Raw genomic sequence first — 21,424 nt, 5'->3', positions numbered from 1 at the left:
ACAACATGGAGAAGCCATGGGTTTTCCCTGCTCTGATAAAGAACAGTGAAGAAATGGAGAATTAATCTTTGCTGAATCCAAAAGGACCTGGTTCACGCGATCTTTGCAATATCATGCACAGCTCCCAGTATGAAGATATTAACACCATTGTGATTCACAAACAAGTGCAACGAAACTGGATCTAAAGCCACCTGTCCTGGGACTCGTTGATGAACAAGCAGTTCCTTGACTTTGATGTCCTCAGCATCCAGAAAAACAGCCCCCATGTCTATGTACGACTTCAACGTGCCAACATGGACAAAGTCTGGTCTTCATGTCACAGACACAGCGCTGACTGCATTCAGAGCACATGACTGTAGCAAATGTGATTGTCTTCGGCTGCCTTTTGGCCACAATTATTTCCAGGAACACAGAACACAATTGGGCAAATTTGTCAACAAGGATATAACCCAAGTCATCATAGCATTCTAGGGGAGCAGGGTAGTGCTCTACAGTCAGCATGTTTAGATTGGCCATGCAGTGCAGAAGGTGCTTCAGTGCAGCCACGGAGAAGTTATTGTCATAGAAAATGACCCTGGTGAGCTAGGAGCATTGGCTCACAGGAGGCAGGAGAAAACTGAGGTGAGAGCCCTCCAGGCTGCAGTGCTCTGACTCCAGGGTCAGCAGTGTCTGCTACATTATCCAGGAGGAATTTGAGACCTGTGGGATGGGACATGAGTAACACTATCCCACTGAGGTGCATGTGTTTCAATTGACAAAGACTCTGACTCCATGACAAGTGTTTCAAATCTGACTGTGAGAGATGACAGTGAGTAACAGACAAGGATTCCAATGGGGTCTTCAGGTATCTAGAGAAAGATTAATGAATTAGTTCTGGCTCATGTTGTTGGAGGACATTACTAAGGTTGATACTGAATGAGGGAACCACATATGCAAAGTCAATCTACACTTAAACTGAATGTCATCACCGAGGTACAGAATGAAGGTGTCTACTCATATCACTATCTCCTGAGGCACAGCACTATCAGGTGGGATGGTCTCAGAATGCAGATATGCAACTCCCCATCCTCCCTGTCAGACAGAGAACTAGATCTTGCCACATCATGCTGGGAGGACATACCAAGAAAGGAATATCACATAAAGTTTCTGGCAACATCTTGGCTTGTGTCCAACGGTGTTCATCATTTCCTTGTTATCTCAAACAACCTCTATCCCTGATTTCAGTGCTCCACCCTTGAAACTGATGAAACTGTACCCCAATGTCACCAATTCCCAACTACTAAATTCCAACTTGTATAAAAATCATCTTTCCCTCCAGCCAGAATTAGAGTCTGACAGAGACATCAATAGAGGAACAAACTGGTTTCTGTTCAGAGACATCTTTGTAAAGAACTCCACTAGGAACCACAGGTGTGGGTCCTCCCCAGCTCAGGGCCCTCTAATTTGTCTTGTTCCCTTCCACTGCCTTAGTCTTAGAGAGAATCCCAAAGAAGAGTACCTAAAGGTCACTCACTGCATCTATCCCACCCGTGTAGTTGACATACATGCAATGCAGCTTTCTACGCATTTTCTACCACAGCTCAAACTCTGCTAAATGAATGGGAACTGAACGAATGACCTCAGTTCAGAAGGAAACAATGCACACTGACATACTGTCATGAGTCTCTAGATGTAAACCCCACTGTGGCTGGCATGCCACAGGTGCCCACTAATGATCAAAGTAGAAGGGAAAGTTTGCTGTCATAACAGAAATGGTTCACAATCATTCCTTACGTGAAAAACTGTTTCATGTGGTCCATGGAAAAGTGGTTGCCATTCACATAGAGATGCTGGAGACAGTTGAGCTTGGAGAACTGAGCATGGAACTTGGAGAGGCACTTCTCTACTATGTCTGCCACTGTATTTTCAGCTCTGCCCGTGTATAAGTAGATGTGACGTAGACAGATTTTGTGAATATTTCTCATCTGGCCAAGGCAAAGTGCAATGTGACGTAGGAAGGACAGGTCCTGGCTTGTAAAAAATTCCAATTCCTCTATATAGTATGGTTTGGAAATATCCAAGACATCCCTGACGATTTCCACAGGAAAGGCACATATTTTCATTCCAGACAGCACAACTGCACAGAGCCCTTTCTCTGCTGGGCCCACTGCAATAAGTACATTTGGTGTTCTTCTAGCTGGAAGTAGAGGTGGAGGTCAGTGAACACCTTCAAAAGCCACCTCTGGGCATATCTATGAGTGCGATTTGCTACTTGTTTCTCCCTCACATTATCTGCTGAGCCAGTTCCATCCTCTCCAGCCCATACATCCCAGAAATCCTGGTACACATTCCTTAAGTCAAGCACTTGAAGCTTGCACCTACTGTGAAGAGATAAGAGAAAGCTTTATAATGTAAACCAGGAACCAACTTGGAGGCAGCTTGTACCCCACTTTTATAATGTCAGCTCCAACATAGCATCTTACGCCTGCCAGGCAAGGACTCTTTTCCTGAGCTACATGGACACATGTCCTTCTTCCATTCAAATGGGGGCTTGTCTCTTCCACATCTAGTGTCTGTAGGAGAAATGGGGAAAGGCTCCTCCTACTATGCCTACATCCCCTCTGAGATGCCCTCCATTACTGACTGTCATTTATATCAGCTCACAACTTGAGTAGTAATTCCACAAACCTCCAAGTCAATGACCTCAGAATCCTCTGTACAGCTTTAACTCATTCCCCCTGTCTTCACCTGTGTCTTACCACTAGTCCAGTGAATTCCCTTCTAGCCTCTTTGGACCTTGCTTACCTGAGATGAGCCTTCTGCATCAGCAGAATGTATATGCTACCCAGCACAGCTTTCAAGGTCTCCACTTCAGGGGACTTCATCAGTACTCCCAAAAGGAGGCAGGGAAAAGGCCAGGCTTCCACCATTGTCTTCAATATATTTATATGTCTGCCATAGAAGGCAACCTTGAACAGTAATGGTAAGAGCTCAGTGGGCAGGTTCTCCAGAGCAGAGATTTCCAAAGCATCTTTCCTCAGAAGCCCCTGCGTGGCCAGCTGCATGAGTGTGGAAGGGTTGATGATGCTCATCCTGATAGACAGTTTTTCATTAGATGGACCTGCTGAAGCCTTGAGGAGACATAGTTTCAGGCTAAGTTCTGAAAATACCTACTTATCACACATCACAGGAATGAGAGAGACAGAGAGAGAGAGACAGAGAGACAGAGACAGAGAGAGACAGAGAGACAGAGACAGAGAGTGACAGAGAGACAGAGAGAGAAAAAGAGACAGAGAGACAGAAACAGAGAGAGATTTTACATGTCAGTCTGGCATGTTGGCACATTCCTGTAATCCCAGCACTCTGGGAGGCAGAGGAGGTGGTTCACTGCGCCATCCTGGCCGACAACATGAATCCAGGATTGCCAAGGCGACACAGAGAAGTCTCTCTCTCTCTTAGAGATTGGGTAAGTGAGTGGGTGTGTGATTTGTACAGTATTCTGCCTGTATGTGGGCCTACATGCCAAAAAAGGACACCAAATCTCATTATAGTTGGTTATGAGCCACCATGTAGTATTTGGAAATTGAACAAAAGTCCTTTGGAAGAATATCCAGCCAGGCGTGGTGGTATATGCCTTTAATCCCAGCACTCAGGAGGCAGAGACAGGCAGATTCATGTGAGTTCGTGGCCAGCTTGGTCTATAAAGGGAGTCTAGGACAGCCAGAACTACAAGAGAAACCAAAAAACAAACAAACAAACAACAACAACAAAAAACAATGGCTGGAGAACTCACTCAGAAGCTAGCAACACTGGCCAGCCTAGCCTACAAAGTGAGTCCAGCACATCCAAGTCAAAGCAGAGCAATCCATCCTCTCAAAAACAAAAACAAAAACAAAAAACCCTAAAAATCAAAACAAGGACCCCAAAATGAAACAAACAAAAAAGGCAAACAACAACAACAAAACAAAACAAAGACTTTAAATCTTTTAAATTTCTTCATTGAAGTTTTCTTCATGGGGTTTGTTCCTACAACATATGTGTTCTAACATTCAGTCACATTCCCAGATCATCCATTTCATTCTCTTAAATTTTATGTAGAGATAAGAATTCTTCATGCAGCCAACTCTACCCTGGATTGTGATCGTTTGTGATCAGTACATGAATTCAAGTTTCCAAGTGTGGCTATTGTATGTTGCCTGGCTCCTAGTTTGCACACACTCATATGTATGTGTTTTTGTGTGTGTGTGTCTGTATGTATGTTAGACATTCATTGTCAAATAGACAAGGCTGAAGCAACCACATTCCTACTGCCTTGGTTTCCATCAGTCAGGACCTGGAGTTTCTATGCATTAAGTCATCCCCAGAACTCTCTGTAGGCTAAAATTAAGAAAAATATTCCATTCACACAAATGCAATACAATACTCTATGAAATATAATTTAAGATAATACAAAGGGATTGAATTAGAAAGAAGGTCCTAGGCTGGGTGTGATGGCACACATCTTTAATCCTAGCACTTTGCAGGCAGAGGCAGCAGATTGCTGTAAATTTGAGACCAGCCTGTCTACAAAGCAAGTCCAGGACAACCAAGGCTACACAAAGAAACACTGTCCCAACAAACAAACAAACAAACAAACAAAACAAAACAAACAAAAAAGAAGATGCTAATTAAAGTTCCAGAATGACCCTAGAAATCTGGACAGAGCTGGATGAATCTCGAGTTCAAGGCCAGCCTTGCCTAGTTGAGACCCTGTCTCTAAAAACTCATGAAAACAAAGAAATTAACATGTAAATCCCATATAATGACAATTTCTCATTAAAATCAAATTATATTAAATCTGAAATTGTAGATTTGGAAATGTGACTATAGCTTGATGGAGATAAGGCTACAGAATGCAAGAAGTCTCATTACAGAGGTGAGTGACTTACCTGCTATGAACACTGGTGACAGACCTCCTTTTTCCAACAGGACCAAGTTGCAACTCCAGGCTCAAGGACTCTAATGTTCTACTGAACCTATTTTGAACCTTTTATGCACCTTCTTTCTTGCCCCTCCCTATGTAGCCCCACCTACCCTTTTCAAGCTCCTATCTGATTGGTTCAATGAGTCTCTACCCATTCAATATTATTAAAGATTGATTTTTTTCCTACTGTAGATTGATTGACTCAGACCTTCACATATGAAAACAAGAACACTGAACTAGAAAGTCAGGATTCGGCTGGGCATAGTAGCACTGGACTTTAATCCCAGCCCATGGGAAACAAAGGCAGGCACATCTCTGGGAGTTCAAGAACAGCATGGTCTACTACGCAAGTTACAGGACAGATAGAATCTCTGCATTTCAGGCCAGCCTGATACACACAGTAACAATAAATTTCCTTAGCCATCCACAAGAGTGAATGCCTTTAATCCCAGTAGTCTGGAGGTTTATCTCTGTGAGGTCCTTCCCCAGCTGGTCTACAGAGAGGTTTCTAGGACATCTACAATGAGACAGTTGCACGAAATTTGATCCCAGTGTGGTCCCTGTGGCTGTGAACTGTATGAAACTACCTTTGATTCCACCATGATTCCTGAGATTGTTAACTGTAAAAATACATCTTTTATTTAGAGTACTTCAGCCCTAACACACACATTTAATATAAGACCAGTTTGTACACAGAATTTCATTTTATTTTTTATTTTTTATTTTTTGAGACAGGGTTTCTCTAGGTTATCTTGACTGTACTGGACTTGCTTTGAAGACCAGGCTGGCCTCAAACTCACAGCAACCCGCCTACCTCTGCCTCCCAAGTGCTGGGATTAAAGGTGTGCACCACCTCACCTGGCATACACAGGATTTAAAAAAGTTAATGCTAGGATTAAAGACAGATGCTTCCCAAGTGCTGGGATTAAACTGTGAACCACCAAACCAAACTCACTGTAACTGAAGGATTACAAACCATCCTACCTATGTAACCAAAATGCTGGGATTACCGGTGTACGACTCTTCATCGGCCTTAATATGTCAAATCTCTTAACTGTGTTTTCATTACCAAACAATAAAACTATCCTTTTTATTTAAGAAGAAAACTTTAGTCTTGTATGTTAGTCTGAATTGAATGACCAAACTGTCTGATGACCTGTTTTACCTATCTTTAGGTGATCCTTCTTGTTCAAAGCTAATCTTTATCAATTTGATGTTATCCATGGTTTTTCTTGGAAAAGAAGGTAAAACTTCTTCCCAAAAGTAAAACATATCCTAGTTTCCAGTCTGAGATCAGCACATTTTTAAAATACAAAGGCCGATTTAATTCAGCATTTTTTCTATTATCCAATGTCTCTCTGCAGCTGTTGTTCCTTTTTTATTTGCATCTTAAAATTTTAATGCTAATAACACATTACATAATCTATGTTTGGGGGTATTTATTACTCCTTTCTGTTTATTAAGCGTATCTCTTGAGTTAAGATTAGATCTTTCTATAACTGCTTGTCCTGTAAGATTGTGTGGTTATACCTGTAATATATTTTTGTTGTATTATACAAAAAATCCTGCTTCATTTTACTAGAGACATATGCTGGGGCATTGTCTATTCTAATTGTAAAGGTTTCCTAATAATAGCCATAACTTCTAATAAATGTGTAATTACAGAATTATCCTTTCTAGGAATTGAAGCAGTTGCCCACTGAAATCCTGAATATGTACCTATAGTATGATGAACATAAATCAATTTTCCAAATTCATCAAGATTACAAACATTCATTTGCAAAGTTTGGATGAAAGGTATGTGCTAGTCCTCAAACCCACCAAACAAAAGACATGTTTTCACAGTTCACAAACTCAGGGATTGCAAGAGGATCAAAGGCAGGATTTTTAAAAATAATATTCAATCTCAGTGATGACATTGGGATCATATATCTTGCAACATGTGACTCTGTGGCGGTGGGTGGGTAGTCAGGCAGCCTTGTTAAAACACCTGTGCAATTCCAACATGTGTTTTTAGCTCTCCTTATACTAAGGCAAGAGGAGTTTTGTGAGGTTCAGGCCAGCATGGCACATACATTTAGAATTTGCCTTTGTTGAAGAAAAAAAAACAGTACAAACCTCAGTGCATCAAAGGGCCTTTTAGCACTCCCTGACCCCCAAAAGGTTCCACAGTTAAAATCTTGAAGACCCCAATTTGATTTCTAGAATGCAGGTGGAGAACAGACACCAACATGGTTTCCTCTGACCTCCACAGGTGCGCCATGGCAAATAGGCTACAAACTAGTAATTAGAAATCAAGCAATGACAGGAAGTTGGTGTATGTTTTTAGTCCCAATACTTGGGAGGCAGAGCCAGACAAATCCCTGTGAGTTGGAGGCCAGCCTGGTGTACAGTGCAACTTCCAGTACAGCCGGCACTATATAATGAGACCCTGTCTCCAAACACAAACACACAAAAGTCAAATAACATAGGGGGATATGTTCTCTTCTTACAAAGTATATGTGCTGGTGACCAAACATACATCAGCATGCTTTGTAGCATGTGCTTCTCTGTGCTCATCAAACTGTTGGCCCATTCAGTTCATATGAAAAAAGAAAAAAACAAATTTCTCTTATAATTTCATAAGGTTTTTTTTACATCATTTCCACCCCATCCTCTCCCTCCTTCAATAACTCTTTTATTTTTTCTCAATTTCCTCTCATCTCATGATCTCCTCTATAGTAATTACTATTACACACACACACACACACACACACACACACACACACACACACACAAACAGCTGTTGAAGCATCATGTTGTCTCCCTTCAGTGTTGCTTACATACAAAAATTTAGGGACTACCACTTGGGACTGGATAACCTATAAGGGAGCTGGTCCCAGGAGATGAATAATTCTTTTTTATCAGCCATTTAATCTTTTTTGAATGTCTGAATTTTTAATTACAGGTTTAGTATCCATTAAAAATACTTATCTTCTTTTTTTCTTTTCTTTTTGTTAAATCTATTTTTAAAAGTGTATTCCATTTACAGCCCAATCATAGCCCCTCCATTGTCTCCTTCTGATACTACCCTTTCTCACACTTAGCTGCCTCCTGTGCTCCTCCCCAAGTCCTCTGAGAGGATGAGTCCTTCTCATATATCAACTGACCCCAACCTGCCAAGTCTCCCCAGGAATTCTGCGTCCTCTTCCTCTGTGGCCTGGTAATGCACCCCACAAGGGGGAAGTGATCAAAGCTCCGGCAATAGAGCCCATGGCAAGGAAAAACCCTAATTATTCTTAGCTCTATCCTAGGTCTCTGGGCCATCTGACCTCTGGTTTCTGGTTCTCCAGGCAGTGTCAGCTTCTTCTTGTGACATGGGTCTCAAACTGGAGCAGTCATTGCTTAGCCTCTCTCACAATTTTTGTGCCACCTTTATTTATTACAACACATTATGAAAATCCAAATGGACCAAAGATCTCAATATAAAACAAGATTCACTGAACCTTCAGAGGAGAAAGTGGCGACTGGGCTTGAACACATGGTACAGGAGAAAACTCTAAGCAGAAACAGCAAATGGTGGCAGTGAGGCACTAAGACTGACATATGAATGGGAATGAATGAGTCTGAAAAGCTTCTGCCAGCAAAAAGACACATCAACAAGACAAAACGATGGCCTACAGAGCGGAGAGAAATATTTTTTTCAAGTCTACATCTAACAGAGGGATAATTTTCAAAATATATAAAGAATTAAAGAATCTAGACAGCAACAATGCAAAAAGCCCTATAGTACTTTATCCTGGCTGGGGCCTTGTGAGATTTTCCCACCTACTTTGGAATGTCAGCTGGTGTTTTCTTTGTGCAGATCTTGTCTAGGTGATCCTGTTGTTGTTACAGTTGGTTACAGCTGTCTGATATATATATCATGATCACCGGTTGGAAATTGGGGTTCTCTGGATCTTACAATTTTTCTGTCCCATCTTCCTCCATGTTCCCTTAGCATTACATATAGGGGTTCATTTCTAGATGTACTAATTTGGTTGGGCCTCCCATTGTTACTTCTACATTTTGATGAGTTGTGTATTTATGATGAAGCTACACCAAATGAACAAAGAAATTAAAACCCATTTTGTTTTGGGGTGAGAGCTACACTTACCTTGGATACAAGGGTGGTACTTTGAATGCAATTAGAACTTATACTGGCTTAGGAAAAATTGACAGCCATAGGTATTTGCATATGTTTCTAGACAAATTCAATTAGGTAGCTGTAGGTCACCCCTGAGATATGAACATCCTTTTGCACCCTTGGGTCTATCTTGACATGTCTTGTCCTGCTACAGTGGTTCATAGGTTTCTCAACCAGGTAGGGTTTTTGTTGTTTTCTCCATAGCAACTAGCATAGCACATTCGGACATACATTCTACAGGTCAGTTCCAGCTTGATTCCTCACAGTCCTGTGTCCAAAGTGTGTGATATCTCCATCAGACACATTACTTTCATGTTCTGGATGCAGCCAAGGGCAAAGGCAATAGGCTATATACTTTAGAATGGTATCTTAGACTACACAAATATAGGCAAACGTTCATATACATAAAATGAAATAAAAATAAATCACTAAAACATGTGCATTTAGGGATAATTTAACTCATTTTTCTATTTGGCCTTCTTTGTCCCATTGATTTAGCTAATACGTCAGGCACAGTATCGAAAAGGAGTGATGGTAGTGGACATCTCTGTCTCTTTCCTGAATTCACTGGAATTGCTTCAATTTTCTCCCCATTTAAGGTGATATAGGGTTTCACTTATATAGCTTTTATTTTGTTGAAATATGTTCCCTGTCCCCCAATTTTTCTAGGAATCTGGGGCTTGTTAAATGATTATTTCTGAGCCAAGTCCAGTAGCTAAAGCCTTTATTCCCAGGACTAGGGAGCCAGAGGCAGGTAGATCTCTGTAAGGCCAAGCCTAGACGGAATTACAAAGCAAGTCCAAGACAGCCAGGAGTGCAACAGAAACCCTGTATTGAAAAAAACGATCTAGGACCCTCTGTATCCTTTTATTTTGCTATTCTCCCATGCGTCTCTCATTTAGAGTCCCAATAGGATGCCTTCCCCTCTGTCCCAGTTTCCTGGTAAGTGAAGGCTTTTGTGGGACATGCCCCTTGGGGTAGTATGCAGATATAAGTGAGTATATACCATTTGATTCTTTCTGCTTCTGGGTTAACTCACTCATTATGATCATTTCTAGCTCAATCCATTTATCCACAAATTTCGGGAATTCCTTGTTTTTAATAGCTGAGTAGTATTCCATAGTGTATATGTACCACAGTTTCTTTATCCACTCTTCTACTGAGGGACACTTAGGCTGTTTCCATGTTCTGGCTATTATGAATAAGGCTGCTATGAACATGGTTGAGCAAAGTGTTAGCTTAGAAAGTACCACCTATAACCTGAAAGCTTAGGCTCCTCATTAAGGCAGCTTATAGTTTTCATCGAAAATGAAAAACGAAATAAAAAAGTTATTTCTGTTTTCTATTGATATGATTATGTGACTTTTTGTCATTAAGTCCAATTATGAGTTGTGCATGGTTTTAAATTATTGGTCTCCACATGTTGAGTCACCCCTGCATTTCAGTGATAAAGCCAACCTTTCATAGTGGATAATCTTTGTACATGCCTGAGTTCTGCTTCAAGTATTATAATAAAGAGTTTGGCATCCATATTCATCTAAAATCTTGAAATATTATTTTCTGGTATTCTTAAATTTTTTTTTACCTGGTTTTGCTATTACTTTGATGCAAGCTTTGTAAAAGGAATTTGCGTGTAGTTCTTCTGTTTATTTTTTCTTTCTCTTTCTCCCCACCTTCCCTTATTATTTGTTTGTTTGTTTTATTTTGCTTCCAAATATGGTCTTTCTGTGCATCCTTGGCTGTCCTGCATCTCCCTTCCTAGACCAGGCTGTCCTTGGATTCACAAAGAGTTCTCTGCCTGTGCCTACTGAATGCTGAAATTAATGGCCTGTACCTGCCTACCAACGATAAATTAAGAAGGACTGAGCTGGGCTTGATGATACAGGCCTTTAATCGCAACACCCAGGAAGCAGGGGTAGTGAGATCTCTGCGAGTTTGAGGCAAAACTGGTTTACAGAGTGAGTGCCAGGAGAGCCAAGGCTACACAGAGAAACCTGGTCTCAAAAAAAAGTAAAATTATACGCTTGAAAAGCATATCACATTAATAGACAAAATAGCTAGTTAAGTCCATAGAATGATCCAGAGACATGACTCCTTGTTCTCTGTTCCTAGTGTGAGTTCATTACAGAGTCCTTATGTGGCAGTACCCAGGTCCAGTCCCTTGAGAAAGAGCTCTGGGAGTGCAACAGTTGGTAGAGTGCTTTTCATGTATGAAGACCACATAGTTCTCAGAATCCCACAAATGGGGCTGAGGAGCACACACCTGCAATACATCACCGTTCAGAGACAGATGGAAAGATATGCAAGGTCAGCTGGGATTCATTCCTTAGTACATGGAACTTTGTGTCAAAACCAAAAAAAAGCAAAACAAACAGTAGGAGCAACAGAGGAGGAAAAAATGTATCTTTCTTCTGCCAGGCTTTTCAATGCTAAAATGTTTTTCAATTTGTGTATTTTTCTTTACATTGTAAATATTTAGTTTCTGGCACTGATTGTACCTAGGTGAGACAAAGCTGAACCTTGTATGGGAGGTGCTTGCCAGAGGCTCTCCTGCTGACGTGAGGGAAGTGACAGCTTGGGGCACAGCACTGACTACTTCTCCAGGATTCAATGTCCAGCTGCTCTTGACACTGGGCCACTGTTCTCAGTTGTTGGTTGGCTGGGACAGAACTTCAACTTCATCATTTATCCCAGGCTAAGCCAAACTTATTGCAATCCTCCTATTCCTGGCTCTTCTTATTGCACATGTGTGTCCATTCCCTAAATCAGCTACCTTTGTTCATTCATACCTTCTGTGGCCAGTGAGCTGAGCTGATCCCTTTATGACCCTCACCACCTTCCTCTTCAGTTCTAGGCTTCCAGCTGAGCCCACCACGCTGGGAAAAGCAGCACTGGCAATGGAACACAGTGCTTGCTGCATGCTGGGAAAACAGTGTCAACTGAGGTCACACCATCCTACTGCATCAGTCTTCTGTGTAGTAGGCCCAAGCGGTCTGCTCAAAATCCAGCTCAGCTCAAAATCTCAGCAAAACTTTCATAGTGGAGATCAAACTGAAGGTACCTTGACAATGACATTCTCAGATTTATATTTCAGACTAACCATGAGGAACAGGCCTAAAAGACCAAGTGACTCACTCTCAGAACTATGTTTATCATATAGGAATAAAATTCAGTCAATCGTAGGATCTCACCCTATGGCAGTTAGAAGCTGGAGGATTGCTGAGATTTCAAACCAAGGCTTGGGCCCATGATGAATTCCTGCTCACTCTTAGGTATACAAGAGGCTTCATCTTAAAAACTTAAAAAACTAAGTATATAACCCCCCCAAAATAACTCAGTGTTTGTGTGGGAACACTGAATGTGTTCCTGTCAATCACTCTAGTCTAAGTTCTTTCTCTGGATACAGATTTTCCAAACTCTGCCTGTCAGAGATGTGGCACTGGGAGGTCTCCGTGTGGGGGAGAGTAGCTCTCTAGGTTTCTTGTCATTGTTTCCACGACACTCAGGATCATTGTGCTGAAAACAAATAACAGTCAGAGTCCAGGCCCCACCCACATTCCTGCAGCTGTCAGAGCAGAGGAGCTGAGTGCAGTGCACTTCATTCAGTGAAAATGATCACCACTGAGGATGAGGGTAAGGGCAGGTGAAGACTCTGGGAAAGGACATGGCTCTATTGAGGAACAGCTTTCAGGAAGCGTCCCAGGGATCTTCACTTACAATGCTGCTGAATCATGTTTAGGGAAGTCGTTTTTTTTTCCCTTGTACCATGTGACCCTGAGGTGGGAAATGCTGTGCTTTTCTGCTTGACAATGGACAAGGAGCTGCACTACTGGGCTGGAGAAGAGGCCGACAGTGGCACCCACAGTCCTCAGACTAGAAAGATGTTGAATTGTGTGTGCACTCAACAAAACGCAGCTTCCTGGACATGATGTTCATTTGGATAGACTGACTTTAGGACAAATGTGATCTGTCTAAATGTCGGTCCCACCAACAACCCTCTATAGCACCATTTGCTAGATCTCATCTCTTATTCTCTCCTTAGGTTCCTGAAGGCCCTCCTGAAGACTTATCTGTCATTCACTGTGAGCTCTCACATTCATAGTTGGATCACCTGTCCCAGTACCTGGACTTCTGTGAACTCAAACCTCCAAGGCTGAGGGCTGCAGTGCTCTCTGCTGTATGAGTTGATCCACTTGGAGCTCTCCTGGAGAGACTCACAGATATCCTAGAAACTCTAGGCATGGAGCTGTGTGGCATGGGAGACCCTCATTTCATTCCCTCTTGCCTGCCCTGAGTCAATGATTCCAGCTCATCAAGGTCAATATTTCTGATAATGACATCTCCATGCCTGTCCTAAAGGAGCTTCTGCTCCACTCAGCCAGTCTGAGCCAGTCTATGCAGTTATTGTTCCTTCTGCCTGGAGTGCTGTGACAACATGGGTGGAGTCCTCATACAGACATTTCCTTAACTATTATTCCTGAGCTGAATAAAATAGGCCAAAAGACAGCACAAGAGTCTCTTTTCCTATGGGAATACAGCAATAATATTTTACTCTGTGTGTCCTGAGCTCAGAGCAGACCTTGTCTCTGTTGGAAGAAAATGGGGGAAGGTTGCTTCTGATATTGAAAACCAGAAGTCTAGTGTGGTCTGTGGATGAAGTGCTTAGTGGACATGCTAACATGAGCTAGGATATATCAAGCTCCTCAAGGCCTCAGACAAATGGATGCTAACTCTGTGCAGAAAGAAACAACTGTTGCTTTGTTCCCCTAATTACAGAAGCTTGAGACTGTCCCCACTGAGACCTCTTCCAAAGTTAGGTACCCCCACCTCAGCTGCATAAAGTAACTGTACTATGTGTGTCTCCCACAGAGGACACTGCTCACTAGTTACCAGCTTTTCTCTCCTTGTGTCTCTGGTCTCTTTCTTTATCATCACCTCAGTCAGCACAATTCTAAGGCTGTGCAAGATCTGCCAGTATAGAGACTGGGTTCTCATCAAGGGGACCCAGAGCACCTTACTTCTCACTGTGTTTAATGTATTGGAAGGAAATTTTTGTTCTGCAGGTTTAGATCACAGCGACTGTGTTTCCCATGGGATGAGGGGACAGGTGTCTTAGATTAGAAAGACAATTGTTCATTTCTAAGTGATAACTGGGAGACAGAGACACTATTATGAACTTGTAAATGTTAATCCATGATATATTGGTGGGAGAAGATTTCCAAAAACGACACTTTCAAAGGAACACCCATAGCCTGGCACCTGAGAGGTTGCTGTGAGGTGTCTTCCACAGTCACTGCCCTATTTAGCTGGTTTCCATGTTCAAAGTCATGAGAGTCCTCTGTCTTTGGTGAAGGAAAGACACTGTGCAGTTTCATCAGCAGCTGAAGCTGTGGGACTCCTGCATTACATATGATGGAGACAGACTGACATTCCATCCTTCTCCCAGGCTGGGCACCTGCCACCTGTATGTGGCTGCCCAGCTGGTTATGTGCAAGGAACAGTGAATCCACTGTGATCAAGGGGATCTGCTCTCTTAGGAAGAAGCTTTTGTAGGATGGCAGGGAATTGAACTTCAGAGTGTTCAGTCAAAGGGGTGCTGGGTGTCCATCAAAGATGGCTGAACCACTCAGTTCATAACAAAAAAGAGCAAACTGGCAGGAGATCTTTCTCTTCTTTTGCTTCTGGTTTCTTTTTTATTTTCTTTTTCTGTTTAAATAGCTTTCCACACTCCAGGCTGCCCTAAATTCATTATCTTTCAGTCTGGTCTTCCTGGGTACTGTGTATGCTACCATGCATCACCAGGCCCAACTTGTAAGCCACATCTCTGTGGGGCTTTATTCTTCAGTGCTCCAGCCTTCTTGCTGTCCACCTTCAAATAAAGGCCTCTGAGAGCTGAAAAAGTCATTCTCAGCCTAAGGAAGAGATCGTCATGCTTGTTGTTTTTCTTGCTGTTGTGGCTCCAGACAGGGCTATGTAACCTTGTGTATGCTGAAACTTGATTTATAGCCTAGACTGACCTTGAACTCAGAGGTCCACCTTCCTCTGCCTCCTGAATGGTGGCATTGAAGGCATGCATGAAGCCCAGCTGTTACCTGTATCCTCACCCTGCAGTAGTGACAGTTGCCTGTTGGTGTGGCCTTCCTTGAGGCCATCCTTAGGTGTCTTTTCCCCTTTACTACCAGAAACAAAGAGAAGAAATGTGCATCATGTCATTTTCTTCATCTTCAGTTTCTTCTTAAGAGATAAAAATTGCTTGATGGGACCATGGCTCTGTGTGGACTGACTGCAGGACCCTTCAGCAAGTGTACTCCACATAGAAGTAAAATGGGAACTCAGAAAAAATAAAGTCAAAGACATCTCAGACATATTTACCTCTTAATTAACTCTTCTTGGTAGTTGGAGTTGGCATTATTTACAATATACCAACTTCAGAGCTGCTATCCGAGTGAGAAGGGCACAGTGGGACCACAGGATAGCTCCTTATACTTCCAGAACAGTGTGTCATATGTTGGCTAACATGGGCACTTCCCATGGCCCAACTCCTATGGCAGGAGATCATGTGCTAACACCACCCAACAGTCTTATTCCTGTCTACCAGCAGAGAATAGGAGACCCCACCACCTGGTCTCCTTGCAAGGTGGCCACAGAGAACTCCCACTCTTCATGTGCCCTAGTCCTTTAATGTGACTCACAGCAGGTCAGAGGGGATGGCATCCCTGTGGAGTGGGGCAAAGTCTCCTTCCCTATTTTGCCTCATCTCCTTAGAGACTACTTGGTGCTGGGATTTAAAGTGTGCACCCCTTGCTGGGCTCTTTCTTTTCTAAATTAAAAAAAAATTGCATATAGATATTGAGAGGACAGCTGTAATTGAAACAGATCTCTGTGAGTTGGAGGCCAGCCTTGTCTAGAGAGCTAGTTGTAGGATAGCCAGATTTATAGAGAATCTTGGTCTCAAGAAACAAAAGAAAGCAAACACCCTCTCAAACTAACTAATTAACTCTGCTTCCTCAAAAAAAAAAAAAAAAGCAAAACCAATCAACCAACCAAAAAAATCTCTATATTTATTTATCTTTGAACCGGGTGGTTCTAAATGAGATAATGTGAATATCTAAGACAATTTTTAAATGTAGGGTTTTTGGGGGTGGTCCTCATTTTTGTTTGGCATAGTCGAGCCCAAACACACATCTTTAATCCAAGACCTATCTGTGCACAGGAGTTAACCTTGGATTAAAGACAAGTGCATCCAAAGTGTTGGGATTAAAGGTGGGGACCAGCACACCCTAATTCTTTGTAACAGTAGGATTAGAAAGCAACCTATAGAGAGACCTGCCTGTGTCTTTTAGGACTAAAGACTTGGGCTACCACCACCCTGTTCAGATATATTATCTTAGATCCATTTATTCCAACTCATAGAGATTTAGAAAACAGTTTTGAGGCGGGTGATGGTGGCAGGCTTCTTTAATCCAAGCACTTGGGAGGCAGAGGCTGGGGGATCACTGTGAGTTTGAGGCCAGCTTGTTCTACAATGGGTGTCCAGGACAGCCAAGGCTATACAGAGAAACCATGCCACGAAAAAATAAAATAAAAAAGAAAACAAGTTTGAACTGTAACTGCCCTTAACCTTTCTTAAAACATTGCAACTCTCTCCCTCCCCCGCCCTCTGTGTGTTTTGTTTTTCAAAAACATTTTTTCTGTGTATCGTTGTCTGTGCTGGACTCTCTTTATAAACTAGGCTTGCCTCAAACTCACAGAGATCCTCCTTCCTCTGCAACACGTATGCTAGGTTTACAGCTGTGTACCACTGGGTCCGGCTTAACATTTCAATTCTGTTAAATATGTTTTTTTAAATACCAAACAATAAAACTATACTTTTTGTTTAAAAAGAAAACCTAGTCTTATATGTTACTTCAAATTGGATGACAAAGCTGTGTGATGAACAAATGAACAGAAGGGCCAATCAAGCCAGAACTGGTTTGTGTACTCTGAATAAAATTCCCTTTCTTCTCTTGGAAATCTACATGAGCCCAGAAAGTGTTTCTCTTTATAGATCTGGCTGTCCTGGAAGTAGCTCTGCAGATCTGGCTGGTCTTGTAGTCACATCCAGGTGCCTGCCTCTGCTTCCCAAGTACTGGTACCAAAGGTGTGTGAAGCCCACTCAGCAGAGTTTGAACATTCTAGCTTAGTGGTTTTTTATTTCAATCAACCTTCTGTAGGAAAAATCAATATTTTATAGGATTAAGTGGGTGGAGATTCATTGGACCAATCAGATAGGAGCTTATGGAAGACAGGTTGAGCTAAATGTGGTGGGGCAAGGAAGAGGTATATGAAAGATACAGAGGACTTTTAGCAGAAGATCAATCAGATTCCCTGAGCCTGGAGTTGCTGTCTGACATTGTTGGGTATAGGATTCCTAGGCCAGTGTTAATACCAGGTAAGTCACTACCTCCATCAGGAGGCTTCTTGCATGTTGGGCTAGCCTTATCACCATCAAGCTACACTTAAACTATTTCTAATTTAGAATTATTTATTTGGTATAATTTTATTTTAATGATAAATGGTCATTACATGGGAATGTACATGTTATTGTCATTGTTCTCTTGAGTTTTTAGAGACAGGAACTCAACTAAACAAGGCTGGCCTTGAACTCTAGATCTTCTGGCTCTGTCCAGGTTTCTGGGATCATTCTAGAAATTCACTTAGGATCTTCTTTTCAATTTAATTCCTTTGCAATATATTAAATTATGTTTCAAAGAGTTTGATTTTGCAGTTGTATAAATGGAAAATTTCTCTTAATTGTAGCCTACAAACTGTGTTGGCGGGTAGTATTTCACAAAAGCCACATATCACAGATTGATGATCATAGAACCAAGACAGGAAGAATGGGGTTGCTTCAGCTTTATCTATTTGAGGAATGTTGTCTCAATTATCTATCTATCTATCTATCTATCTATCTATCTATCTATCTATCTATCTATCATTATGCAAAATAGGTGCCAGATAGCACACAGAAGCCATACCTGGAAACTCAAATTAATTTCTTGAACATAAAAGATTACATTCCATAAAGATGTGGCTTCAGGTAGGAAACTTATCTCTACATTGAATTAAACAAAATTAAATAGATGGCCTGGGGATGGAACTACACATTAGGACACTCGAGTAGTTGGAACAAAACCCACTGTACAATTTCAAGGAAGACATTTAAAATCTTTTCTGTGGGGTAAAGTTGGGGGTTTTATATAGGATTTCTCTATGTAACTTTGCCTGTCTTGGACTCAGTTTGTAGACCAGGATGTCTTTAAACTCACAGATGTCCACCTGCCTCTGCCTCCCTGAGTGCTGGATATAAAAGCATGTACCAACATATCCAACTCCCTTCTGTTTTTTAAAACAGGGTTTCTCTGTATTAGCTTGGCTATCCCGGACTCACTTTGTAGACCAGGACAGCCTGAACTCACAAAGATTCACCTTCTCTGCCTCCCAGAGTATTGAGATTACAAGCATCCATTACTGTGCTCATTTCACATATAAATATTATTCTACTTGATTTCCTCTATCCTGGACCTGCCTGAAATGAACATATAGATTAGACTGACCTGGAACTCTCTCGATTATTGCTCCAAAGATCTGGGATTATAGGTTCGTGCTAGCTTGTTTGGCATATATGCAGTACTTTAAAGCACCTGCAGTAGCAAGTCAATGTAGGAAAAAAAATAAAATTTGAGTGCTCCTCTTCACAAAGGAATATTCAGAGTTGGCACAAGCATGGGGTATTTAATTATAGCTATTCATGGTTGAAAGGATAGTCAATTCCACTCAAGACTCCTTTACAGGCAATATCATATGTAAAAATATAACAAAAACTTAAGAATATTGATGAGATTTTTGTTCATTTCTTTTCTTTCTCTGGTCCACAATTCAACATGGGGAATCCTCCTCCTCCTTACAGCCTCTGGACACTTAGATTCTCATCCAAGACTCACATTTTATAGGTGCTTTCATTTCACAGCATGGTTTTCAGTTGCTTAGGGGAAAGTTGCATATCTCCCTGAGGTTTGCATTTCAGGCATGGTCTGTGTGTGTAGCCAGGTGGCTATGAATTTGTGGAGCTTTTACAGCATTCCTCAAATTAATAAAATGAAGCCCAGTGCCCCTTCACTGTGCTCCAAGGGCACAGTAAGTGGTGCATGCTGACAGGTGTCTCACATATTCTCCTTGGTCCTTCCCAGGATGAATCTACTGAAAGGACAAAGCATGATGAGTGTGTGATAGACATGTCATCTCACAGTGTACATTCTTGAGGGTCTGGAAGGTTGTTCAATGTCTTTTCCTGTAACAACAAGAGTCTGGTCAAACTGTGTATTTCTGAATAACCCTTCTGACTAAGCATGAGATTCAGAGGAACAGGAATGGGTATCTGGTAAGACAATGATTATTTTGTGTCTATGCGGTAGCTTATAAGAGAGTCAATATGATGAGAGTAATGGAAGTTTGACACTGAGACCACCAGATTAGATGATTTGAAAGTCTCAGTTCTCCATTCTTGCCAGAGAATGGACTCTAGCCCTTTAGTTCCTATGATGTGTGACAAATAGTAATTTCCAGAACTTAGCCTGAAACTATGTCTCCTCAACACTTCAACAGGTCCCTCTGACAGAAAATCTATCAGGATGAGCATTCACATCCCTTCCACTCTTGTGCAGCAGGTCATGCAGTAGCTCCTGAGGAATGATGCCTTGGCCATCTCTGCTCTGGAGAATCTGCCCATTGAGCTCTTCCCACCACCATTCAAGCAGTCCTTCGATGGCAGACACACAAAGATATTGAAGGCAATGGTGGCAGCCTGGCCCTTTCCCTGCCTCCCTGTGGGGATACTAATGAAGACTCCTGAAGTGGAGACCTTGCAAGCTGTGCTGGATGGCATAGACATTCTGCTGATGCAGAAGGCTCATCCTAGGTAAGCAAGGCCCAAGGAGGCTAGAAGGGAAATCACTGGGCTAGTGGTAAGACACAGGTGATGTCTGGGGGAATGGGGTCAAACTGGAGAGAAGATTGTGATGTCCTTGGCTTGGAGGTCTCTGGAACTACTACTCAACTTGAGAACTGACATAAATGACAGTCAGAAATGGAGTACAGCTCAGACCCTTCCTACATTTCTACCACAGACACTTGATGTATAAGAGATAAGTCCACACACATTACATATTCAAGAGAGAAGTTAACAGACACTGAATGGAGGGAAGCAGAACATGTCTCCAGATGTAGATCAGGCAAAGAGTCCTTGCCTGGCTGGTGTGGGGTGCTATATTAGAACTGACATTAGGAAAGCGAGGTACAAGCTGCCTCCATATTAGTTCCTGCTTTACGTTATGAAATTTAACCTTTTATCCTCACAGAAGGTACAAGCTTCAAGTGCTCGACTTAAGGAATGTGCAGCAGGATTTCTGGGATGTATGGGCTGGAAGAGAGAATGGAACCAGTTCAGCAGAGATTGTCACTGAAAAGAAGCCGGTAGCAAAGTGCATTCGAAGATATGCCCAGAGGTGGCATTTGAAGGTGGTCACTGACCTCTGCCTCTACTTCCAGCTGGAAGAACACCAAAGGTGCTTGTTACAGTGGGCCCAGCAGAGAAAGGTCTCTCTGCAGCTGTGCTGTCTGAAGATGCAGATATGTGCCTTCCCTGTTGAAATCATCAGGGATGTCTTGGACATTTTCAAGTCACACTACATTGAGGAACTGGAACTATTTACAAGCTAGGTGTTGTCCTTCTTGGGTCAATTTGCACCTTGCCTTGGCCGGATGAGAAATCTCCAAAAATTCCATTTATGTGAAATTTACTTGAATTTGAGCAGGATTGTAAATACATTTGCAGACACAGAGAAGTGTGTCTCCAAGTTCATTGCTCAGTTCTCCAAACCCAACTGTCTCCAGCATCTCTACATGAATGGCATCTACCTTTCCACTGACCACATGAAACAGTTGTTCAGGTAAGAAATGATGGTGTTCTATTTCTACTACATCAGCAAACCTTTCACTTTACTTTGAGCATTAGTGGGCACCGGAAGTATGCCAGCCACAATGGATTCTATAGTCAATGATTAATTACACTATCTAGGATTGGAGTGTTTCCTTCTTTTCTGAGTTCACTTGGTTCAGTTCCCCATTATTTAGGAGAGTTTGAGCTTCAGTAGATGCATAGAGAGCTGTGCTGCAATTATGTCAACTGAACAGGTAGGTCAGAGGCAGTGAGTGATCTTTGGGTATTCCTCTTTGAGATCCTGTCCAAAAGCATGGAAGGGAACAGAACATATCAGAGG

General features: G+C 42.0%; 1 pseudogene; it reads left to right on the top strand.

The window, feature by feature from the left end:
* Nucleotides 1–19,777: 19,777 nt before the first annotated feature.
* On the top strand, nt 19,778–21,094 carry LOC127186419 (PRAME family member 18-like; annotated as a pseudogene).
* Nucleotides 21,095–21,424: the final 330 nt, after the last annotated feature.

The sequence above is a fragment of the Acomys russatus genome, unplaced genomic scaffold (genome assembly GCF_903995435.1).
Source record: "Acomys russatus unplaced genomic scaffold, mAcoRus1.1, whole genome shotgun sequence".
NCBI classification, from domain to species: domain Eukaryota; kingdom Metazoa; phylum Chordata; class Mammalia; order Rodentia; family Muridae; genus Acomys; species Acomys russatus.
Note: the sequence above shows the minus strand (reverse complement) of the source record. Positions and strands in the feature narration are given on the sequence as shown.